Source organism: Myotis daubentonii, chromosome 4, assembly GCF_963259705.1.
Source record: "Myotis daubentonii chromosome 4, mMyoDau2.1, whole genome shotgun sequence".
NCBI classification, from domain to species: Eukaryota; Metazoa; Chordata; class Mammalia; order Chiroptera; family Vespertilionidae; genus Myotis; species Myotis daubentonii.
Window position 1 is genome coordinate 17,965,632 of NC_081843.1, and position 21,963 is coordinate 17,987,594.

General features: G+C 47.0%; 1 protein-coding gene across 1 annotated transcript in view; it reads left to right on the forward strand.

Moving 5' to 3' along the window:
- Nucleotides 1-911: 911 nt before the first annotated feature.
- The window catches only part of RBFOX1 (RNA binding fox-1 homolog 1), a 1,463,300-nt gene continuing 1,442,248 nt past the window's right edge, over nucleotides 912-21,963 (forward strand). The window contains exon 1 of the mRNA XM_059693106.1: nucleotides 912-1,839. The gene's annotated coding sequence lies outside the window, so the exon portion shown is untranslated. The remainder of the gene's footprint in view (nucleotides 1,840-21,963) is intronic.

Genomic DNA, 21,963 nt, shown 5'->3' on the forward strand with positions numbered 1-21,963 from the left:
AAAGAACATGGGATCCATGAAAGAGAAAAATGAAAGAACAGAAGGATAGTTGAAGTACTGAGGAAGAAATCACTAAGAAATTGTTAAAATAATAATAATATGAAGTGATATAAAAATAGCAAATAAAGTTTCAAAACATATAATAGAGAACTGAAATGCATAAATATGTCACAATATATTTTATATACTATATATGAGGCCCCTAGAACAATAAGAAATACTAAAAAATTCACTGTTAATAACTCATTCTGGAATTGCCCCCCTTAAAATCAAATTGCCCCCCACCACTGTGGGGCATGTGCCCCATGTTGGGAACCACTGTTCCAGAACCTTCTAGAGTCTGCACCATGTGTGCACATTTGGTGGCCAGTAAGAGGCCAGGGCAGGGAGGCCCAGGCCTGTAGGCATTCTTTCCCTGCATTGCATTGGGTCTGGATAACTTTTTGCATCTTGGATATTGCTCCAGATTTACAGATTCACCAGAAAACTTCCTTAGACCAAGAGTAGTCTGGGCCAAAAACTGCCTCCGCTTACTAACTCACCATCTCTCCCGGGTATTTGCCTGTTCTCTGAGGGTGGTGGGTGGTGAAGGGTGGGAATAGAGTGAGGCACTCATGCTCAGTGGCCTGCCCACTTTGGGAGACAAGGTCTTCAGGAGGGAAAGGGCCTGGGCTCACTGACCCCACTGCCAACTTTCCCCCCTTCACCCTTTAGGCCAGAAGCAGGAGCTCCTAGTCGCACCAGCTGCCGCCCGCTGGAAGCGGGACTGCAAGCGTGATGGTGGCGGAGGCAGCGCCAGGGATGCAAAGGGGGAGGGGGTGTCCCTCGCGAACCGGATTATTTTTGGCTCCGCAGCCTGGGCTGCTCGCCGCCTGTCGTGCGCGCACACACATTCACGCACACACATTCACACACACACACGCACACACTCACACGCGCGCGCACACGCGCACTCGCATGCACACATTTTTGCGCTCGCTCTCTTGCGCTCTCCTTTGTTTATTTTCTAATCTATATTTTTGTTTGAAGATCTTCTCCTCACTCTTTCCCGCCCGCCCGCCAGTGCTCTCCTGGGCCTGCCGGGCGCACACCGCTCCCCTCCATCACCCCAGCCCTCCTCCCGGTCTCCCCGAGCTCGGGGTTTGAAGGTCACCTCCTTTCCTGTCCCCGTGCGAGCCGCGCCACCGCCGCCTCCTCCGCTGGAGCCCGTGGCACAGGCTGCGCTGCCCTGAAGTGGTTCGCACAGCGGCAGCGGCAGCGGACCCAGCCCAGGGGCCGCGAAGGGTGGGGAACCCCAACTCAAGAAGGGAATCCCTCCTGCTTCGCCCGCTGCACCCTCGGTGAGGCGGGGGCCCCCTGCCAACCCCGGAACGGCAGAGGCAGCAGTAGCGGACCCACGCGAGTGCCTCCGCCTCAGGGCAGGGGGAGGAAAGTGTGAAGAGGACACCGGCATCTGGAGGGGAAAGCCGTGCGCCCCGCCTCTGCATCCCGAGCGGGAGGACCGCGAGCCTCCAACCCAGGCAGAGCGCGGAGCGGCGGAAGGCGGACGGCGCGCCCTGGGCTGTGACCCCCGGCGCTCCTGACCGGTGGCCGCCGCCAGGGCCCGGGCTGTCCGGCTCCGCGCCGCGCCCAGCTGCGCCCAGTCTGCCGCCCAGGCAGGGGCGCCAGGGCGGGGCTGACCTGCCAGCGAAGTTGCGGACAGCGTGGGAGAAGCCAGCACCCCCCTTTCGCTGCCTCCAGCTCGCGGTGAGAGTGGCTGGGGGTGCAGAAAGCGCCGGGAATTCGCGGGGCTGGGGTCCAGCGCAAGACGACCTGAGCTCGGCGGGCCTGGAGTTCTAGGTAAGTCCAAGCGGAGTTACCGCCCTGCGTCCCCCTGACCTTAACCAGAGGGTCCCCACAAAGGGCAGGGCTGGGTGCTTGCTGGAGAGATGGCTTCCCCCCAGAGCGGAGGTGGGCGCGCTGGACTGGGAACTTTTTCAGCGTGGTAGAGCGGTCTTCCTGCATGTACTCCGGGGGTCCTGAGATCCTGAGCCCCCTGTGTCCCCCACCCCGCGTCGCTCCCAGAAGCACGCCCTTCCTCCGGAGCCTCAGAGCACCCCAGGAACACGCAGGCTGCCTCGTCTGTCCCCCAGGGAGCGAGTCCCAGGTGCCCGGAGCGGTTGGAAGCTGCCTGCGCACTTTGGTTCCTCTCCCTGGCCTGTTGGAAGCGGGCACTCCTCACGCCGCCCTAGTCCCTGCCTTCTCAACAGCCCTTTGCGAGGTCGGAGGGAGGGGGCACTTGGGTGGCCAGGCATGGGGAACCCCTGGTGGGAGGCGGGGAAAGGGGGAGGAGGGTCGCTGAGCTGGAGGGAGAGCCTCCGTGTTGGCACCGGTGCCCTGAGACGTCACTTTAGACCCCAGGAGAGGGAGCCAGATTGGGAACTCAGGACCTGGAAACTCCGGCTTGAGCCCTGGGTTCCTTCCACGCTTTAGAACAGGTCCATGGGGAGGGGACCCCGGAGGCAGCAGGCCTCCATGCAGGGAGGAGAGGAGTCCTGGGAGAAGACCAGGGGTCAACCCTTGTCCGCCCCAATTCCCCCTGTCCAGGAATGGAGGCAAGGGCAGGGTTAGCCCGCGCTGCTCCCACATCCCCGTGCCTTGGGGTGGGGGTGGGGGTGGGGGCAGGCACCTGGCTTGATACTTCTGGTGTCACTGAGACACCAACTTCAGGGATCAGAAGCTGCCTGCAGAAGCAGAGGGGAAGACCCAGACTGGTGGGGGGGGACCAGTGGTCACCAACTCCAGTCCCTGTGGCCTGGGCATGGGGGTTTCCTTGCTCCTGCTCAGGCAAAGCCTGGGGTGCGCCTGCTTGCCTGCCAAGGAGCATCTGGGGTGGAGCTGTTCATGTGCTTGGAAATTGCAGGGTGGTTCAGGGAATTGGCACCCAACAGCGGCTCTTCTCAGTTGAACTTAGAAAAAATTGGGGGAGGTGTCTGGAAATAGCTTTGTCTGAGCTGAAATAGGATGTGCCATACTTTGAGTTTCCTTTTACAATAGTAATGATTATTTATTTTATATTTTTAAAAAGTCCAATGCACCAAGAGGCCTGGCCTTGTTGGCCCAAGTTTAGGACTCACCCCAGCTAGAGATCCCGCCCTGCCCCTGTCCTAGTTCATTCACCTTCCATTTCCCATTTATTTTTGTTATAAAAGAAAAAAAAAAGATGAGAGAGCCTGGATCCTTTCAATTTTCAAGTGACCACAGAGGGCCTGGCTGGAGCCATTGGCAGATTTATTTTTGGCCAAGGTCTTTTTTTCATCAGTGGCAGAGGACCTGGGGCCTGTGAAGGGTAAAGGTGGCCCTGGCAGGGGCTGACTCCAAACCTTCCTGCTTTTGGGGGCTCATCTGGGAAGTACTGGATCCAGAGGAATCCACTGGGTTTCCCATAAAGTAGCTCATGGTTGAATTGGGGCATAAAGAAACGGGCATCATCTGGTACAGTTTTTATTTTTGAGGACCCCTTAAGGGTTCAGAGAGTAGTTTTATGGCAAAGAGCACAGGGCTTCTCACTCTGCCACCTGCTAGCTGTGTAATCTTGGGCAAGTTACTTAACATCTCTGTGCCCATTTGTTCACCTGTCAAATGAGAGTTTTAGTGATAGTATTGAGCCTAAAGGGTTTGGGGGAGAATGAAATAAATTAGGAAACAGTTAGAAAAGGGTCTGGCACATGGTAAGTGCCTGCATAATGTTAGTTCTCTTTATTTAAAAAAAATCAAATAGATTATATTTTTGCGTCTTATGACACCTGGTGGGATAGAAAAAGCAAGCAGTTTCACACACACACACACACACACACACACACACACACACACACACTTGCTTTTCAACAAGGATGAAATGGAAACAAAAAAGGGAGGCTAATCCTCAAAGGGGGAATGCTCAGAGAACCCCCAGTCTCGGAGAGGAAGCTGGTCTGACCTCTCCTCCTCCACTCTCCACAAGTTCTAAGAGGGATCAGCAACTTGCTGCCCCCTGGTTGGGATGTAGATTGGTGGCATTTGACACCATCTCAACAAGCAGGAATGCACTGATATTGAGTTTATACAAGTGTGCCTTTCTCCTAACCACTGGGAAGGCCGGCTTCTCCTCCGCCTCCTGGGATGAAAGTATCATCTTAGTAAATGTTACTTTCCTCAGAACACACTATCTTTACCGTCACCCCGTGGCCCCAGAGTCTTCCACTCAGAAACCAGCCAACGTGCGGGTCTGAGATGATCTCTCCTCCTGGAATTGACCCACTCTGCCCTATTTTCTCTTCATGATAATTGATGCTATTTTTTTACCTGCTCCTCTCAGGTCTGAGCACAGGCCTTTTAGACATCCTCACGTCTCTGATGACTTGTTTTTTTTTTTAAAACAAGTCTAGTCTTTTCAGTTCAAACCATACCAAATCATTAAATTTTATAGAATTTCTTTTTAGATAACTTTCTTTTTAATCTAGAAAACTGAGCCTGCCCTGCATAAATATGTCTGATATTTCACCTTTCCAAAAATTAGACCATTTTATCTGCATGCTTTAAGCTGATGTGTGGAGTCATGAACACATTCTAATAGGGAAATCGGATCTGACATGGAAAAGACCTTGGGGACTCAGGGATTCCCAGCATCGTGAATAGAGACTTATTGGAACCCAAAGTGCACTTACTCTGAAGGACACAGCCCAGCTAGTCCCACCTTGGCCTCCCAGGATGGAGCTAGGCAGTAAGCCTGCTCCACAATTTCATATCGGTTGACGTTTCAAAAACCATCTGGTAATTTATCCCATTCACATCCCCCATATTTCCTGAAACAAAATTTTGTTGTGCCTAAGTCTTCAAACTTGGAGATGATTTAAAAAAATATATTTTCATGTGTTCTAAAAATCATTTTTATTTTCAATTACAGTTGACATTATATTCGTTTCACATAACTTAATAAGTGATCACCGCAATAAATCTTGCACCCATCCAACACCACGCCTCGTTATTAGAATATTATTGACTGTATTCCCTAGGCCCGTGGTCCGCAAACTGCAGCTTGCGAGCCACATGCGGCTCTTTGGCCCCTTGAGTGTGGCTCTTCCACAAAATACCATGTGCAGACGCGCACATACAGTGCAATTGAAACTTCGTGGCCCATGCGCAGAAGTCGGTATTTTGTGGAAGAGCCACACTCAAGTGGCCAAAGAGCCACATGTGGCTCGCAAGCCACAGTTTGCTGACCACTGCCCTAGGCTCTCCATTACATCCCCATGAGTATTCTGTAACAACCAGTTTGTACTTCTAAATCCCTTCACCTTTTGCACCCATCCTCTCAACACCCCTCCCATCTGGCAACCAAGAAAAAGTTTTCTGTATCTGAGTCTGTTTCTGTTCTACTTGTTTATTTTGTTTGTAGATGCAATTGTTGATAGATATGTATTTATTGCCATTTTATTGTTTATATTTTCTATCTTAAAGAAGATCCTTTAACATTTCATATAATATTGGTTTGGTGGTGATGAACTCCTTTAACTTTCTCTTATCTGGGAAGCTCTTTTTATGTCCATCGATTCTAAATAATAGCTTTGCAGGATAGAGTAATCTTGGTTATAGGTCCTTGCTTTTCATCACTTTGAATATTTCTTGCCATTCCGATGTTCTTAAAGAAGCTGTGAGGCTCTGCTTAATGCCTCCCTCCCTTATTTCATATATACCTCAAGGCATGAGTGTAAATATTAAAACTTTGATTAAAGAATTAATCAGTGAATGAACTTCAGCATGAGGGACACCCAGCACCTTCAGATGACTTCAGCAGAGAACATGGTTGGACTCGGTTGTAGGGTCTGGGGTTCTTACAAGGAGAGACAAGCATCGTCATGCTTTGTACTGCAGTTGCTCTGAGCGCTGTGGTCACCATTGGTTTGTCATTGCTTGCTACACAAGAAACATGGGTGACTACTACAGATGGGAGTGTTTGTCTTGGGGGAAGGAGTGGCTAATGCAATAAATGTTTATCCAGAACCCACCACAGGTCAGAGTTCTGCTCGGGGAACAAGGCAAATGAGAACATTGCCGTCTTGGAGCTTCTATTGTCATGGGGGAAGCCAGACAATAAGCAAGGGATAGAAACACATTTTTATGAGGATAATGACAAGGGTTACAAAAATTATGTGACAATTTTATAGCGACTTGGCAGGGCTTTCCAAGGAGGAGAGATTTGAGCTGAGATCTGAGTGAAAAGAAGTAGCTGATACGTTTCAAGCTAGACATTCACGTTGTATCTATTGAGCATCTATTATGTGTCAAGTCCTGTTCAAACACCTGAAACACAGAGTTATATTACAAACAAACAACCCTGCAGCCAATGTAGTGTCCATTCTGCGATGGTTAAAGAGAGTTTCAGAGGGCAGAAACAGCAAGTGCAAAGGCCCTAAGGCTGTAACAGTGATAACACTCGTAGAGGAAGTTGGCTCCTATTGGCCTTTTGAGGCCTGGTAAGGAGTCTGGATATTATTTCAGTGGGAATCTATTGGAAGGATTAATGCAGAGAATTACCTTGATCTATTTTCGGCTTAGACATTGTGGAAAACACTGATGTTTTTGAGAAGAGTCAATAAACAAGCATGCCTTCCAGGCCAGCCAGCTTTTGTCTTAAAGTTCTGATTCATCTCTGTAACCAAATTTGGTCCTCGGACTTCCCGGCCTCTCAATGGGTAAGCCCTCTAACACCTAAGAAATTAAACCTTGTTTCCCCACCTCCTTTGGGGACTTAAAACAAAATCTTTCATTCAAGGAGAGAGATTAGTTTCTAGGGAAGAAGAACCTCAAGTTTCTCAGTAATACTCTGCTGTGTGTGGGTGGGACATCGAGTCTGCATCTGCATACAATGTCCTATTAGCGGTTCTTTTTCCTAAGGGCCCCTTCAAAGAATCAACACTCCTGCCTCCCTCCCCACCCTACCCCCACCCCCACTCTCTTTCCTATGGTTTGACTGACATGTCTCCATTGGTTTACCATTGCTTACTACAGATCCTCTTTATTGATCATATTCCAGTAGGTTCCCTTTCACAATTTTTAAAAATATGTTTTCATTTATGTTTTTAGAGAGAGAGGAAAGGAGAGGGAGAAAGAGAGAAACATCGATGTGAGAGAGAAAACAGTGATCAGTTGCCTCCCGTATGTTCCCAAACCAGGCACCGAACTCTGGACTGAACCCACAACCTGGGCATGTGGCCTGAACGGGAATCCAACAGGTGACCTTTTGGTGCCTGGGATCATGCGCAACCAACTGAGCCACTCTGGCCACCGCCAGGCCAGTAGGTTCCCTTCCAGAGTGTGGCCACGTGTTCCTCCTGTTGGTAGGTGTGATGGTGGATATTGGCAGGAAGAGGTGAGTTGTTTTGTGCGCTGAGTGCACCTGACACCATCTGTCTTGGGAGGCTCTCCTGGTGCATGGAACATGGAGGGTTTGGACATGTGGAGAGTTCAACTTTCTTCCCAGGTTTGATCCCCTGCACCTGTCTCTTTATCCACAACCCTGGAATCCTGTGGTTGCCTGTTAGATATGCTGTGGTAACAATAATAAGTTTGTATGTTTTGAACACTTCCTACTCAAGGCAAGCTGTGCTAAGCGCTCTACCTGCATCATTCCTGTGTAGCAGCCATGTTTTCTTGACAAGCGATCACCCTCCCCTCCACAGTTCACTTCCTTCTCCTCCTACTCATCCTTCAAGTTACAACTCAACCGGTCCTTTTTTTCGGAGAAACCCTCCCTCTTTCCCTGTGTGGATTTTCCTTCCTTACAGCCACCCTCGGGGCAGCTTTGTATTTACATGAGGGCCTGTGTCTGATTCTTTCCCCTGCTCCCTGGATGGTAAACTCAGTGGGCCGTGGACACACCTGGTTTTGAATCACTGTGTCCCTGGCATCTAGCGCAGTGGTTGGCACAGAGTCAACACTTGACGTGGAAATAATGGATTATTCCATTTGATCCTTCTAGCACACTTAGAGGTGGATTCGTTTCATATCCCACTGTGCAGGCAGATAGCTAGGTGTAGGCGGCTTAGGCAATTTGTCTCAGGACAGCAGGTGAGTGGCACGCCCAGGACTTGGACGGTCTGAGTCGGTAGTGGTAGCCGTGATATAAATCACTACATACACTGCCTCTTCTGCCTTTGTGGTGCTCTGGAGGGAGGAGGCTGTGCTGCGCAGTGGTTAGGGGGGCCTTGCCGCCTAGCTTGAGTTGCTCAATGGTGCAGTGAGTCTATCAGAGGCACGAAAAGAAAGAGGGCACCTGTTTCTAATGCCACACATTTCTTTATTGCATAAGAGTGGCCTGTACTGCAGTGGTGCAATCTGACTCTCGTTTTGCCGTTTTGTCTTCCGAGACCTTGACCCGTGTCTGCAGGCTCTTGCTCTGAGTGCACGGGCCACTGTCGGGCTGTGGGCATCCTTGGGCATCATACACTCAGGGTTTGTGCTGCTCTGATGATCACTCAGAGTGCAGTTGGCAAACCACTGCCTCTCCATCGAAGCATCGTCGTCAGAATCAGCTCCCTTTTCATTTTTTCGAGGACAAAATTAGAGCTTTGGCAGCATAATAGATCAATTTGTTCAATCACCTGTTCATTGCCAGGACTTGTCTTTTCTCAAGATGTCTCTTCCTTGAATTTTTGATTAGAGTCAGAGACAAGGATACGGACTTAGGTTTTTGAAATTGTCTTTGTTTCATCATCAATTCCCTAAGAGCTCCCATTTGCTGGGCTAAGGGAAGAATACCTTGCTTCATTAATACTTTATTACAGAGCCTTTTATTTTATCCCCATTTTACAGACAAGGGGACTGAGACCCAAAGACTGAGTTGTACATTGAAGCAGTTGCTTTCAGATCTACTCTGTACTGAAGGTGCATGTTGAGTGTTGAGGGGAGTCACAGAGGAGCCATTAAAGACTCTCAGGTGGTGGGAGGCAATGCAGGGCCATGGTTAAGATTTCAGAGATAGACTGTCTGGCTTCAAATCCCAGCTTCATCACATTCTAGCCCCAGGCCTTTGGCCTTATCTTCTCTGAGCCCCATTCTTCCCCTATAAATGGAAATAATTATTCTTACATTGCAGGGTCAGTTTGGTGACTAATCAGCCTTGTAAATTATTTTAGCACATAGTTTTTTCAGTAGTAGGGCTTGCTATGATAATAATGACTCTGTTATCATTTAACAACAACAACAATAATAATAACATTATTATTGCTGCCTAGAATTTCAGTTTCTCTAGTTAGCAAATAGGCCCCAAACTGTGATTCCTACGTTTTCCTCTTGACTGTAACCAAGATGATGAATTGAGAGTGAAGGAGGAAGAACCCATAATAGCTGCAAATGTGGAGTGGAGGGAGTTGCCAGACCCAAGTCTCTCCATGGAGCTCTGCCTGCAGAGGACTGCTGACAGTGGCCATATGCGCGGCTCTGATTGATTGGCAGAGAGAAACACTAATTTATTAGACTCGTTATGAAAAGTGACAGAGCAGGGAGTCCAGAGGCTGATTCAGCAGCAGCAGCCCCGGCCGGATCCCAGTGGGACTAGTGCTTCTGTTCCCCCTGGGACCAGCCCTCGGAATTGGTGCTGGCGTTGTTGCTTGTGTCCCCATTGAGTCCCTCAGGGATGCCCTGGGAGTGAGGTGCACCTTCCTGGGTCTTTCTGAAGGGAGGCAGCCCGCGGAGAACACATCTCTTCCTTCCACAGCCTGGGAAAGGTGAGTCCAGCTCAGGCGGCCGCCAATGGCAAAGGCTGATAAATGATGGAGAAACTCCCAAAGGGAAGGACAATAGTTCTTGTTTGCACAGGTTGGGGAATTTCAGGAGTTTCCCCTGGGGTGGATGAAGACGATAATTGATCTCTCTTTAGGTACATGAGGCTCTCTGTGGGTGAATTTCTTATTTTTGATTAGGGGAGTTAGGTCATTGTGAATTACAGCAGGTGGGATGCTGGCTAAATAAGGAGATGGTGGCACCTTGACCCAAGGTAATGGGTGGTTTTTTTTTTTTGAGCCACAGAAACTTTGAGCTCAAACTCCCTGAGAGCAGAGGCGTGAAAGGACACAGGCTTTGGAGCCAGACCTGTCTAACCTTGAAGTCCAGATTCTGTCACTGTCTAGCTGTGTGACCTTGGACAAGTGGCTGTACCTCTCTGAGCCTCCATTTCCCTATCTATTAAAAGGCAGGGATTCTGCCTCTCTGACCAAGGACTGATGCTGCAGAGTGAGGTAAGGGAAGCAGATGTCACATGGGCTGCTGAGAGAGGTCACTGCTTGTCCATTTATTTACCTTCTGGCACTCATTCCAACCCTCTTTGTTCTTTAGTTAACAAGCTTAGTTATTAACATACCCGTGGTGCTTGAGAAGATACTTTGTTTTCTAGTGAATTTTATTTGCTGTGTGCAGGAGACTTGCATAGCTTTAGTCTGTGTGAATTTCCCCTAGCCTTTGAAAGTTCATAATAAGGTCAAGTAATCATTCACCTCCACTCCATAAATTCAGATCTACTGAATTATGCTTTGCTATTGTCAGCTTATAACGAGAGGTATTTTAACAAAGCCATATGATCCCATATTTTAAAAACTAGATATTACATATACACACAGGAAAAGAATAACCCTTTGTACTAAAGTTTGGGTGGTTACAGCGAAGTCTAACACTTGTGAAAAGGAACTGTAAAGTTGTTGAAAGCAAATGAGGGGAACCAAGAAAGATAGCAAACTGTGAAGAATCCACGCTTCCTGCTGGTACTGGCTGTGATGATAGTTCCGAGGGCTCTGTTGGCTATCACTGTGTTATCTCTGCTTCTAGGATCAGAAAAAGTCCTTCCTTTCCTGATGTATTGGTTGGTATTTATATACCAGACAGTGTAAGTGGAACAACTGATCACAGTCCCTTTTCACAAAGCCTGCCAGGAAGCTCGCAGCTGATATCACAGTGCAATCTTGACAATGTATAGGATTTGCTACTGGAGGGTTTTGCATATTAACCTCACGGTTGATCTATTTGACTTCTCTGCCTTTGTTTTAATTTTCACCTTTTATTGTAATTTATTATTATTTTGTTATCCTTACCCAAGGATATGTTTATTGATTTTAGAGGGAGATGAAGGAGGAGAGAGAGAGAGAAACATCGGTCTGAGAGAGACACATAGATGGGCTGCCTCCTGCACGTGTCCCTACCAGGGATTGAACCTGCAACCTGGATATGTGCCCTGACTGGGAATTAAACCCATGACTTTTTGTGCCTGGGGATGACCCTTCAACCAACTGAGACACCTGCCTAGGGCTTCTTGTAATTTATATTGCTTATTCATTTTTTAAAGTATATTTATTTTAGGTACCTTGTAAATTATATTTATTTTAGGTACTTTTACAAGGTACCTAAAATAAATATATGTACATAGGTGAAAGCTGCAAGGCACGCATAAATAAGTTGCAGCCCTTGGAAACACGGACTCCCTGGAAAACAGGAGAGGAGAGTGCAGTGCTTGGTATTTTGAGTCCCAACGGGACAGTCTGTCTTCTTTTCTCCCATGTTTTCTGTTATTTGTTTCCTGGAGCACTGCTTATGACTTGTAGGTTCCATTGTATGGGGAGTTACTGCTTTTCTCGTGCACCCAGTAAACATTTCCAGGCCCAGGTTCTGGGTCAGGCACTGTACTGGGCACTGGGGACATGGTACGTGGGATGATGTATTGAGCAGTGACCAAGGGCAACAAGATCCCTGCCTCATGAAGCTTAGCCTGTAGTGGGAGACACCAACACAAGATGTGAAAAGAAATAAAGGGACAATATAATTACCCATTATAATTAGTATTAAGATGAAAACAAACAGGCACGGATGTGATAAAAGGGTTGATGGCCATACTAGGTAGAAGGGCCAGGCAGGTCTCTCCAAGGAGAGACATTTAGGGGACATTTAGGCTGAGACCTGGAGAATGGAGAGGACCAAGCTCTGCAAAGAGGGGAGACGGTGGTGGCCAGAGGCACCAGTGCATTCAGAAGCCCTAGCTAGGAGGGCGCTCTGCACACCCTGAAAACATCCAGGTGACCCACGTGCCTGGAGCACCGTGATCAAGTGCATTGACGTAGCTGGAGAAGTGCAGGCCAGATGGGCAGCCTGTTGCTGAGACCCCATGTTCTTTCTTTCTGAAACGGATAAGACCTATGTGTGTACCATTATGATATTCATAGATGTATTAAAGGTATGTGTGTGTGTGAGTGCATGTGTTCGTATGGATGTGAGTGTGTACATGTGTGGGCTGTGTGTGCATACATAGGTGTGTGTGCATGGGTGTGAGTGTTGCATGGGTGTGAATGCACATGTGGGCTGTGTGTGTGCATGGTGTGAATGCATGTGTTTGCTGTGGGTCCATGGGTGTGTGTGCTGTGGGTCCTTGGGTGCGAGTGTGCATATGTGTGCTGTGTGTGCATGAGGAGAGTGCGGGTGCATGGGTGTGAGTGTGTGTTGAGGAGGAGAAGCGGGAGCGGAGGGCAATACGATGGTGGTGTGATGTTCTGCTTTAACTCAGCACCCGCAAGGGGACAAGCAGTGGTGCTGGACCTTCTCTTGTCGTATGTGCAGAGTGGAGCTCTGAGCAGTGTCTGTCCTCCCACTCAAGTCAGCCTTGCACCTACAGGTTCACTCACGGAGCAACAGCTTCTTAGGAGGTGGGGCCAGACCCCATCTTTATGAACATACCTCTATCCTGTCCATAAATTTGAATGAGAAACTGGAGTTTGTTTCCTCACCCCAGGCCACCCTAATCTCCCACCATCGGCTCTGTCACTAGAGAGAAACGCCTTTCAGACCTCAGCGTTTCGGACTCTGGTTTCCAGTGTTTTATTACCACACAGTGAGGCTGCTGCCTCTTTTCTAAAGTTCATATTTTAGGCACCCTCCCTTTTTATTCCTGTTTTCGTCTGCTGCTTCTGTGGTTCTGAGTCTTGGAAACAGGGAGCTCAGATTCCTCTCCCTGCTCTTCCAACACAGGGAGACAGCTGTGGCCGCGCCCCTCCCTGGTGCGCATTGCGAGACGCAGACCGGAGGCATAGCCACAACAGAAATAAGGTCAGGGGGGCAGCTTGCAGGGTTTCATTTGCCTCTAGCCTAACTCTTCTACTTATGAGGGGGAAAAAGTAAAATTATTCCCTCCCTGGAGCTCCAGATTGCTGTATGGAAAGGAGGGAGGAATCCACTCTGGGGAAGAGGCCCATGGACTTTTGTCCCTGTTGATTTTCTCTTCCCAGTGTGTGGGGGACGTTCTGGGGATATTAATTCTGGAGGCCACGAGTGTGGCTGGGCGCATGAGGATGAATGGAGAGCAGTGTGTGGAACGAATGCTTGTCTTAAAAACAGTTTATGAAATGCCAGCAGATGTCAGTGTGCCCTTGCCATTTTATTATTTTTCCCTTTTAACTTTTTAGAAGCAACATTATTTTTGGTAGTAAAACACACACACACACACACACACACACACACACACACACACACACACACACACACAAATGACGAGACCATGAAGTGACTTTTCTTTTTAGATCTGGGGAGGGAGGGCAGCAGAATGCATTTCATAAGGTGGATCCTCTCAATCATCTAACTGTGAAATAGAATGTTGTCTTGAAAGCGTCCTAAGGGGCTGGGTGCCCACCTTACAACACAGGGACACCTTTGGGCTGCTTTCTCTTTGCAGACAGGAGCCTGCTCTTACCAAGCCGCCCTCCCATTCAGGCGGGACCTGTATGCTTGCGCCTTGTCATTGTGCAGAGAAGCTGAGGGTGGAGGGAACTTTCCTCTGGGGAGAAGAGGCCACACTGCACTGGGCCTGTGGACTGGTACAGGCTGTGGAAGCCACGGTGGGTGCCAGCCACACCATTAACCTGCCAGCCCTCTCTGCAGCGTGGAGAGAAAGGCTTCATGGAATTCAGGAGCGTTCGTCCACTACTTTGGCAAAATGAAACTGCACCAAAACCCAAAGTCACATCCGCAGCAATATAATGACGAATGTTTCACAACACCCTCCAGTTCCATTTTTGAAATAATACTTTTTTCTTGCTACAAAAGCAATACATGTTCATTGTCAAAAACTGGAAAAGAGGTATAAAAAGCCCAAAGAAGAAAATGGAATATATAGATAATTTTGCCTTTTCCCGGAACAGTGGTGTCAAAATTCAAAGCCCATTGCAAGTTTTATTTATTCTTCCCCCCCACCCCCCGCTTTTTTCCAAGCCATTGTTCGGAAACTAATAATAGCCCCGGATCCAGCTCAGCCTCTGAGAACCATTGGTGCAGCCCTTCACTGCGAAGCTGGAGTTTGCAAAGGATGGTGGGGTGGGTGGGGGGAGGGTAGGCTGGGTGTAGTCTGTGTTACAATGAGAACCTCTTGCCACTTTCCTTGTTCTGAGTACAACAAACTGCGTGCTGGTAGCTCCTCTGCAGATATTTTTGGATTAAAAATGGGCGCAGAAAAGGATCTGACCAATGTATTTAAAAATTACTCATTTTAAGTTAGTGATGATTTGCCAATGTTTATATAGTCAAGTGGAAGAGAAGTGGGCTAGTTTCGGGCAGGGCGTATTTGAGGCTTCACTTTATTTATTTAATAGTTTAGAAGAGATGAAAATTGAACAATATTAAAAACTGCGAAAAGTAAGCTGAGAAAGCCATATCTCCCACTTGGATCCCACCTCCCCAGAGACAACTACTGTGGCGATTTCTCATGCTCTCTTCCATAGATCAATTATGCACATATACACTTACGTCAATACCAGAGAGCAGAGGGCTTTCGTAGTTCCTCTCTTTGCCTTATTAGTTTTAATGTAAGGGCATATTTTAAGGAATTTTTCCAGACCCCCATATTTTCGTTAATGAGTATATCATATTCCATTGTACATATTTACTTACATTATTTTATTGGTCTCCTTTGGGGGGGATTTTTATGTTATTTCCAATATTTTGTTATTAAGGTGCTGCTTTGAATATCCGTGACCGTTACCATTTCCTGCACAGGTAGGTCTGTCTGTAGGATGAATTCCTAGAGATGAAATTGCTGGGGTGAAGGAGATGAGCCTTCCATTTTTGTTGTTGTTAATCCTTATCTGAGGATATTTTTTCCCATTGATTTTCAGAGAGCCTGGAAGGGAGGAATAGAGGGAAAGAGAGAGAAACATCGACCTGAGAGAGACACATCAATTGGTTGCCTCCCGCACATACTCCTACTGAGGCTGGGGATTGAACCTGAACATGCAACCCAGGTACATGCCCTTGACCAGGAACCCGAGTGTCTTCGGTCCATGAGCAGGTGCTCTATCTGTTGAGACACACTGGCCAGGGTGGAGGGCCTTTCATTTTTACAGACACTCCAAGCCCTATGCATTGGCTGAAATGTGCCTTTACGTCTCGGTGGGTGAACAGTTGAGATGAAGACACATGACGGTTCTGGTTCTGATCTGGTGGCCGTGGTGCCAGGTGCATGGCTGTTACATGCTGCTGCTCTGTTGGAATGTTTGCACTTGGGCCATTCCTGTTTTTGGCTAACACTTTCTATCTGCCAGATACTTTGCTAAGAGCTTTAATTCCATTTCACCTTTGGTCCCATAGAGCAGACCCTGCTGTCAGCCTGTCTCTGTGAGGGGGCCAAGGGAGCTGAGAGAGGTCAGGGCTTTGTGGAGAACATGGCCGGTGGTCAGGCAGAGATTCAGGCGCAGAGACCCGGGCTTAGCCATCATCTGTGATGCCGCACCGTGTTTTCAGCAGCAGAGGCTATATTGTTGACTGATTACCAGGATTTTGCCTGATACTTGTGCATTCTCGACATACGGCATCAGATAATTTTCTAGTCGTGTGTGTGTGTGTGTGTGTGTGTGTGTGTGTGTGTGTGTGTGTGTGGAGGGGGGGCTTTTTTGTGATTACAGAGTATTGAGCAGCATCCTTGGTCTCTACTTACTAGATGCCAGTGACACCCCTTTCTGTAGCTATGACAACCAGAGATGACTACGGATATTGCCAAATGTCCCCTGGTGGGTATTGCCCCTGGTTGGAAACCACTGACTCAGACAAAGAGCGTTGTGCTCTGGGGTCTGTCTTGTGACACTGGAGCCGTGGATTTGAGAAGACTGGTGGCTGATGTCAGGGTGCCCTTCATTCAGCTGTCCCTGCTCAGGGACACTCATGTAGCTCCACCCAGGGGAGGAGCAGGTGGCCTGCCCCTCACCACAAGCACCAGTCAGGAGGAAATGGAGGGCACGAACAGCTCCGGTCACGGTCATGCTCCATGCAGATCACAGTCATGTTCCACGCAGATCACAGTCATGCTCCCAACACGGTGTTGTCTTTTAAAATGCAGTTTAGAAATGTCTGTGGGAAAATTGGTTGGTAAAATAGACTTACAAAAAATCATGTCCTCCAGTACAGCCAGCTTATATATTATGTAGTCTTTCTACTCATGCATTTTTATTGAGCGCTCAGTAATGCTCTACATTAGCATGGCGCGTGTGAGGCCTGTGACACCCCCTTCTGTATGTGAGGTAGATATCAGTAATCAATCCTCACACCCCCATCGGAGGCACCTCCTTAGAATCCTCAACGCCTCACTTTAGGCTCATACTCTCAGTCGATTGGAATTACTGTGTGACAGGAGATTTATTTGCCATCCCTATTACCTGGTGCCTTTTTGGCCAAGAAGAAGGATTACGCCTCCAAAGAGGGAGGCTTCTCATGAGCTATTAGCTTATTTTTCAGTTACTCAGAGAAAAGTGCTTGATGGATATGGAGACATGTCTATTCTTAAGGCATTTGGAATTAATATCCCGTTTTATAACAATAATTGGGCACCTGGGAATGCATCTCTGTCCCAGGCATTTTACGTACGTGCCTTCTTGTAGGCTGTTGCTTGCATTGTAGCATCTTTCTCTCTCCCACTGGAGAGAGGGCCCCCTCCCTGTAAAGCTCCATGAGGCAGCCAACCGAGTGTGAAACGGAATGCTCTGTATACAATGGGAACAGAGACAATTCCCTCGCAGAGGACATGCGGGAGCCGTGGGTATTCCTGGAACTGTGTCACTTCTCAGCATGGGGCGTGGAAGGGGACTTTAAAGAGAAAAGGAACTGGACCATCCCACACTTCCAAAGGTAGATCTGATTCACAAAGGCAGCGAGCCAGGTGGCTCTGACAAAGGAGAGCCTGCTGAAGATGGAAGGTGCTTTCAGGTGGTACCTTATAGCCGCCCATTGTAGCATAATGTGTTATATCTTCCTTGCTTTTGGGGGGAGGTGGGGAATTCCCACAGAATTGTTTGTATAGATTTAGTGACTCGAATAACCTACAGGCGAATTGCCCACCATGGGAACAGTTTAACTGGTTTCCTAGTTCTGATTCCAGGAAAACAGGTAAGAACAAGACTGGGAAGATAGAGCCCTTCGTCCGGGGACATCTGTCTTCATGTTGGGAATAGTGGCAGTGCTGCTTCTGTCTACACTTTTAGACGGTTTAGTCTCTGTGAGACAGGGACAAATAAGAACAATTGTCTCCTATTTCCTCTTCTATGAAAGGAATTCCTAACTTGAGAGCCACCTGTGGCCCTCAGGGGCTTACTGAAATTGCATCAAAAATTGTAGGAACAGATGTTTGTTTTGTTTGTGTGTTTTTAAATCTAGTTAGAAGGTCCATAACTTCTTATCCTTTACATCAGATTCTCAAAGTGCTGTGGGACATACAGAAAATTAGGAACCTACCTTAGAATAATAATGGTCACACTGTTTTGCCATGACCAGATCAGGCAGGGAAAAATAATTCTTCCCTCCACTTATTTTAACTTTGTGGTGGAGTTGGGGTGAGGGAGGATGGGGAAGAGGCAGAAAATGTAGTAGCAATGATGAGGGGTCATGGTACAAGTATATGTATACCTCGGATTTAGCAGTAGGAATATACTGTTTATTTGAACCACACTCAATTCCTGTATGTATTCAAGTCCAATCATTGGGAAATTATCAGACGAAAAACAGGTAATGCTGAAGAGTTAACCAAAACGTCCATACAAACACAATGACAGTGCCATAAAACATTGAATTGATACCACTCAACTCAACAACTTTGATGATAACTTGAAATCAGAAAATCCTTTCTGGAAATTACAGGAATTACAGCCACGTGCTTGGCTGTTTGCAGGAGAAGATTTGCAACATTTCTGTGATGTTCTTGATAGCTAGACTTCTTTCTGCAAGGTTGAATTATAGCCCCCCGTAAACTCTGGTAATAATAGCCTATGTTTATTTTTCAATACTACTGAGTGGAATGCTAGCATTGGCTATTTATGGGGCATGAGATAAAAAGTGAGTGTGTAGGATGCTTTTCAAGGATGCACAATACTAGTGAGAAAACTTGCATTGGGCTTCAGTCACTGCCCATCCTGAAGGCTGTCTGGGCCTATATACGTAAACATCATAAACTACTGTCCTGGGAGGTTTGGGAAGATGGGCACAGAGGCTCTCCCTGAGGGTCCCCATTCTACAGATATCCCCATAGTTTTGTCAGGCAGGGTGACTCGAAAATCCATATTTCCTAAACTTTTTTATTGTGTAAATTGTCAACATGCCACACATATACACATACATATATACACAATATGCACACATATATTTACTTGTGAGTGTGTTGGACCTAAGTCTGTATTTATATACCTGGTCATTGTGTATGTCAATATCTCTGTGTATGTCCTAATTCTAAAATATCAGTATTAAATGAAATTTAATGGTCTTCCAAAACCTCTTCATTGGCCAACCTGATTTGAGAGAGTCCCATTTTAGGCAAAGCATATATATTTATGAGGCTCTTAGGAGGAACTTTTATGAGCCACTATTCTATTAAGCAAAATAAATTCATTTAAATGAAACCAATTTCATTTGCTTTACCACTTTGATTTTTGATTTGGATGAATTCTGAAGAAAAACTAGGCAGGATGATTTACCACTTTGGCCGGAGGTTTGGCTATCCCCTGTATCTGAAGTCACACCTAGCAATCCCCATAGGCTTGAATGGCCATGGTTTTCAATATGCACACACAGACTCTACTGGACCCTTGCCAAGTGGAATCTTTAATGTTCTGTGCACCGGTTTCTATATGTGGGCAGCAACATAATATCACACACCAGCCAGTGGTCTCTACTCTCTCCATGCATCCTGGTTTGAAAAAAAGTGTGGGGGGGAAATGCTGAATTCTGCAGAAAGTTTCCACTTCCTAGACCAAGCTGTGTGCATAGCAGGGAGAGGAGACCAGATGGCCGGTGGGTTGAATCAGCAGAGAGCCAGCTGGGATGCATGCGAGGGCATTTCCTCCTTCACTTCCCCGGGAGCCTGGTCAGGGCAGGGCCTGGAGCTCTGAGCAGGACAAAGAGTGCCAATGTCAAGACCTCTGTCTGGCTCACAGGACCCTTGGACAAATAGGAGTTGGATTGGAAGCTGGCAAAAGATCCGAGGATAAGCTCTTATTTTCCTGCTTGCTAAAAAAAACAACCCAAAAACAACAACAAAAAAAGCATGCCAACGAGACAGAAGGTTGGAGGGTAAAATGCTGACGAACAGGAAATAACCAGATTGCCCTGCGTTAGCACAGCTTGGAGATCGAGGTTCTGTGATAAGGGCACACGACTTGGGTGATTTAGATCCCAAAGGAACGTGCATTTTTTTTCCCCATTTAAAGTGAAACCTTTCCAGGCCACTGAATAATTATGTATTTCTTAGGCTTCCATTTCCTTCGGCAACCATGGTTTCTAACCCCAGGTTCCACAACGGGCATATCCAGTTATTTTGAGGAAAATGACACACTTTTCAAATTCACTCATCTCTAAATATTTCAGAGTGTTCTTGGGGCTCTTCCTTTTGTTGTTAATGTATAAGTTATCTATTGCTGCCTAACAGATAAACCCCAAATTTAGCAGCTTAAAACAACAACCATGTCAGATCTTGTGTAGGTCAGAAATCTGGGAGCAACTGAGCTGGCTGGTTCTGATCAGGGCCTCTCAGGAGGTTTTGGCCCAGATGTTGGCAATGTCCGCCATTATCTGAAGGCTCAACTGGGGCTGAAGGACCTGCTCCAAGCTCATGCACGTCTTTGCTCAATGGCTTTAGCTCCCTGACTGTTGGTCAGACGCTTCCATTTTTTGGCACATGTATCTCTCTGTAGAGTTGCTTATGGCCTGGCAGCCTTTCCTCCCCTAGAGCAAGAGATAGAGATAGAGATAGAGATAGAGAGAGAGAGAGAGAGAGAGAGAGAGAGAGAGGGAATGGGAGAGGGAGAGAGAGAAAGAGAGAAGGAAATCCCCAATGAGTTTTTTTTTTTTTTTTTTGATACAGCTTCCGCTATTATTAGCATCTTGCCTCAGTGTGGTATATTTGTTACAACCGATGACACATTTTTATGAACCAAAGTCCACAGATTACGTTAACATTTATTCTTTGTGTTGCCCAATTCTATGGTCTTTTTTCTTATTTTTAAGTTGTGGGAAGGTATGTATACATATCATAAAATTGACTGTGTGAGCCACTTTGGGTTCCATAGTTCGGTGGTATCAGGTGTGTTCCTATTGTGCAGCCATCACCACCATCCATCTCCAGAGCTCTTTTCATCTTGCAAAACTGGAACCTATTAATCAGTAACTTTCTGTGGCCCCTCCCCCCCAGATCCTGTCTGTCTCTATGAATTACTACTCTAATCACCTCATATAAGTGGAATCATATAGTATTTGTCTTTCTGTGGCTGGCTTATTTCACTTAGCATACTGTCTTCAAGGTTCAGCCATGCTGTAGCATCTGTCGGGTGTTTTTTTTTTTTTTTAAGGCTGATTAATATTCCATTGTCTGTATAAACTACACTAATCCATTCACTTATTGATGGACACTTAAGTTGCTTCCACATTTTAACTTTTGTGACAATTCAATTGATTTTGAGAAATACCCCAGTTCAGTATCATGTAGAATAGTTTTACTGCCATGAAAATCCCCCAAGCTTTATCTTCCCAACCCCCAGCAAACCACAGAGCACTGTAAACCATTGATCTTTTCATTGTTTGCCTTTTCCAGGACATTCTGTAGTTGGCGGCATACAGTATGCAGCCCCTCTCTGATGCACACAGCATTCTTTCTGCCTTCTTCTTTTGTAAGAAGCGAGTCCAGCCCACACTTGAGGCAAGGGCAGCTAACTTCACTGCTTAGAGTGGGGAGTACCACAGAATTTGTGGACATATTTATGCCACCACAGTTAAGCAGTTGAGAATAGAGGTGGCACCATTTATTGAGCATCACTGTTGTGTTGGCCACCGTCTCAGTGGTCCATGCACATTGTCCATGAGTCCTTACACTAATGCCATGAGGTCGCATCTGATTGTCATCTCCATGGTTTAGGTGACAGACTGTGACTCTCCCAGGTCTCATATCTCGTAAGTGGCAAAACCAGGACTTTTTCCCCCCTAGCCAGAATTTAAATTCAGGTCTACCTAAACAAAAGCCTGTGTTATAAAATTATATCATGCTGCTTCCCCTTAGTCTAGGGGGAAATCTAGATCTAGGTTTAGGGGACAAAGCATGACCCCTAAAATATTAGAAGATGCCAGGGGGGATGATGACAGACATATGCCAGGGGCCTCTGCAAAAGCATTCTTTTTCTTTTTCTTTTCCTTTTTCTTTCTCTTTACTGTATTAGTACCCTGTTGCCACTCTAGCTAATAACTACAAACATAGGAGCTTAAAACAACACAGATTTATTATTTCAATGTTCTGTAGTTCAGAGGTCTAGCAGATTAGGCTACAGAGTGTCAGCAGGTCTATGTGCCTTCTGGGAGGTTCTAGGGGAAAACCCCTTCCCTGGCCTTTTCCAGCTGCCAGAGGCCACCCATCCTCCTTGACTGGGGTCCTTCCTCCATCTTCAAAGCCAGGAACAT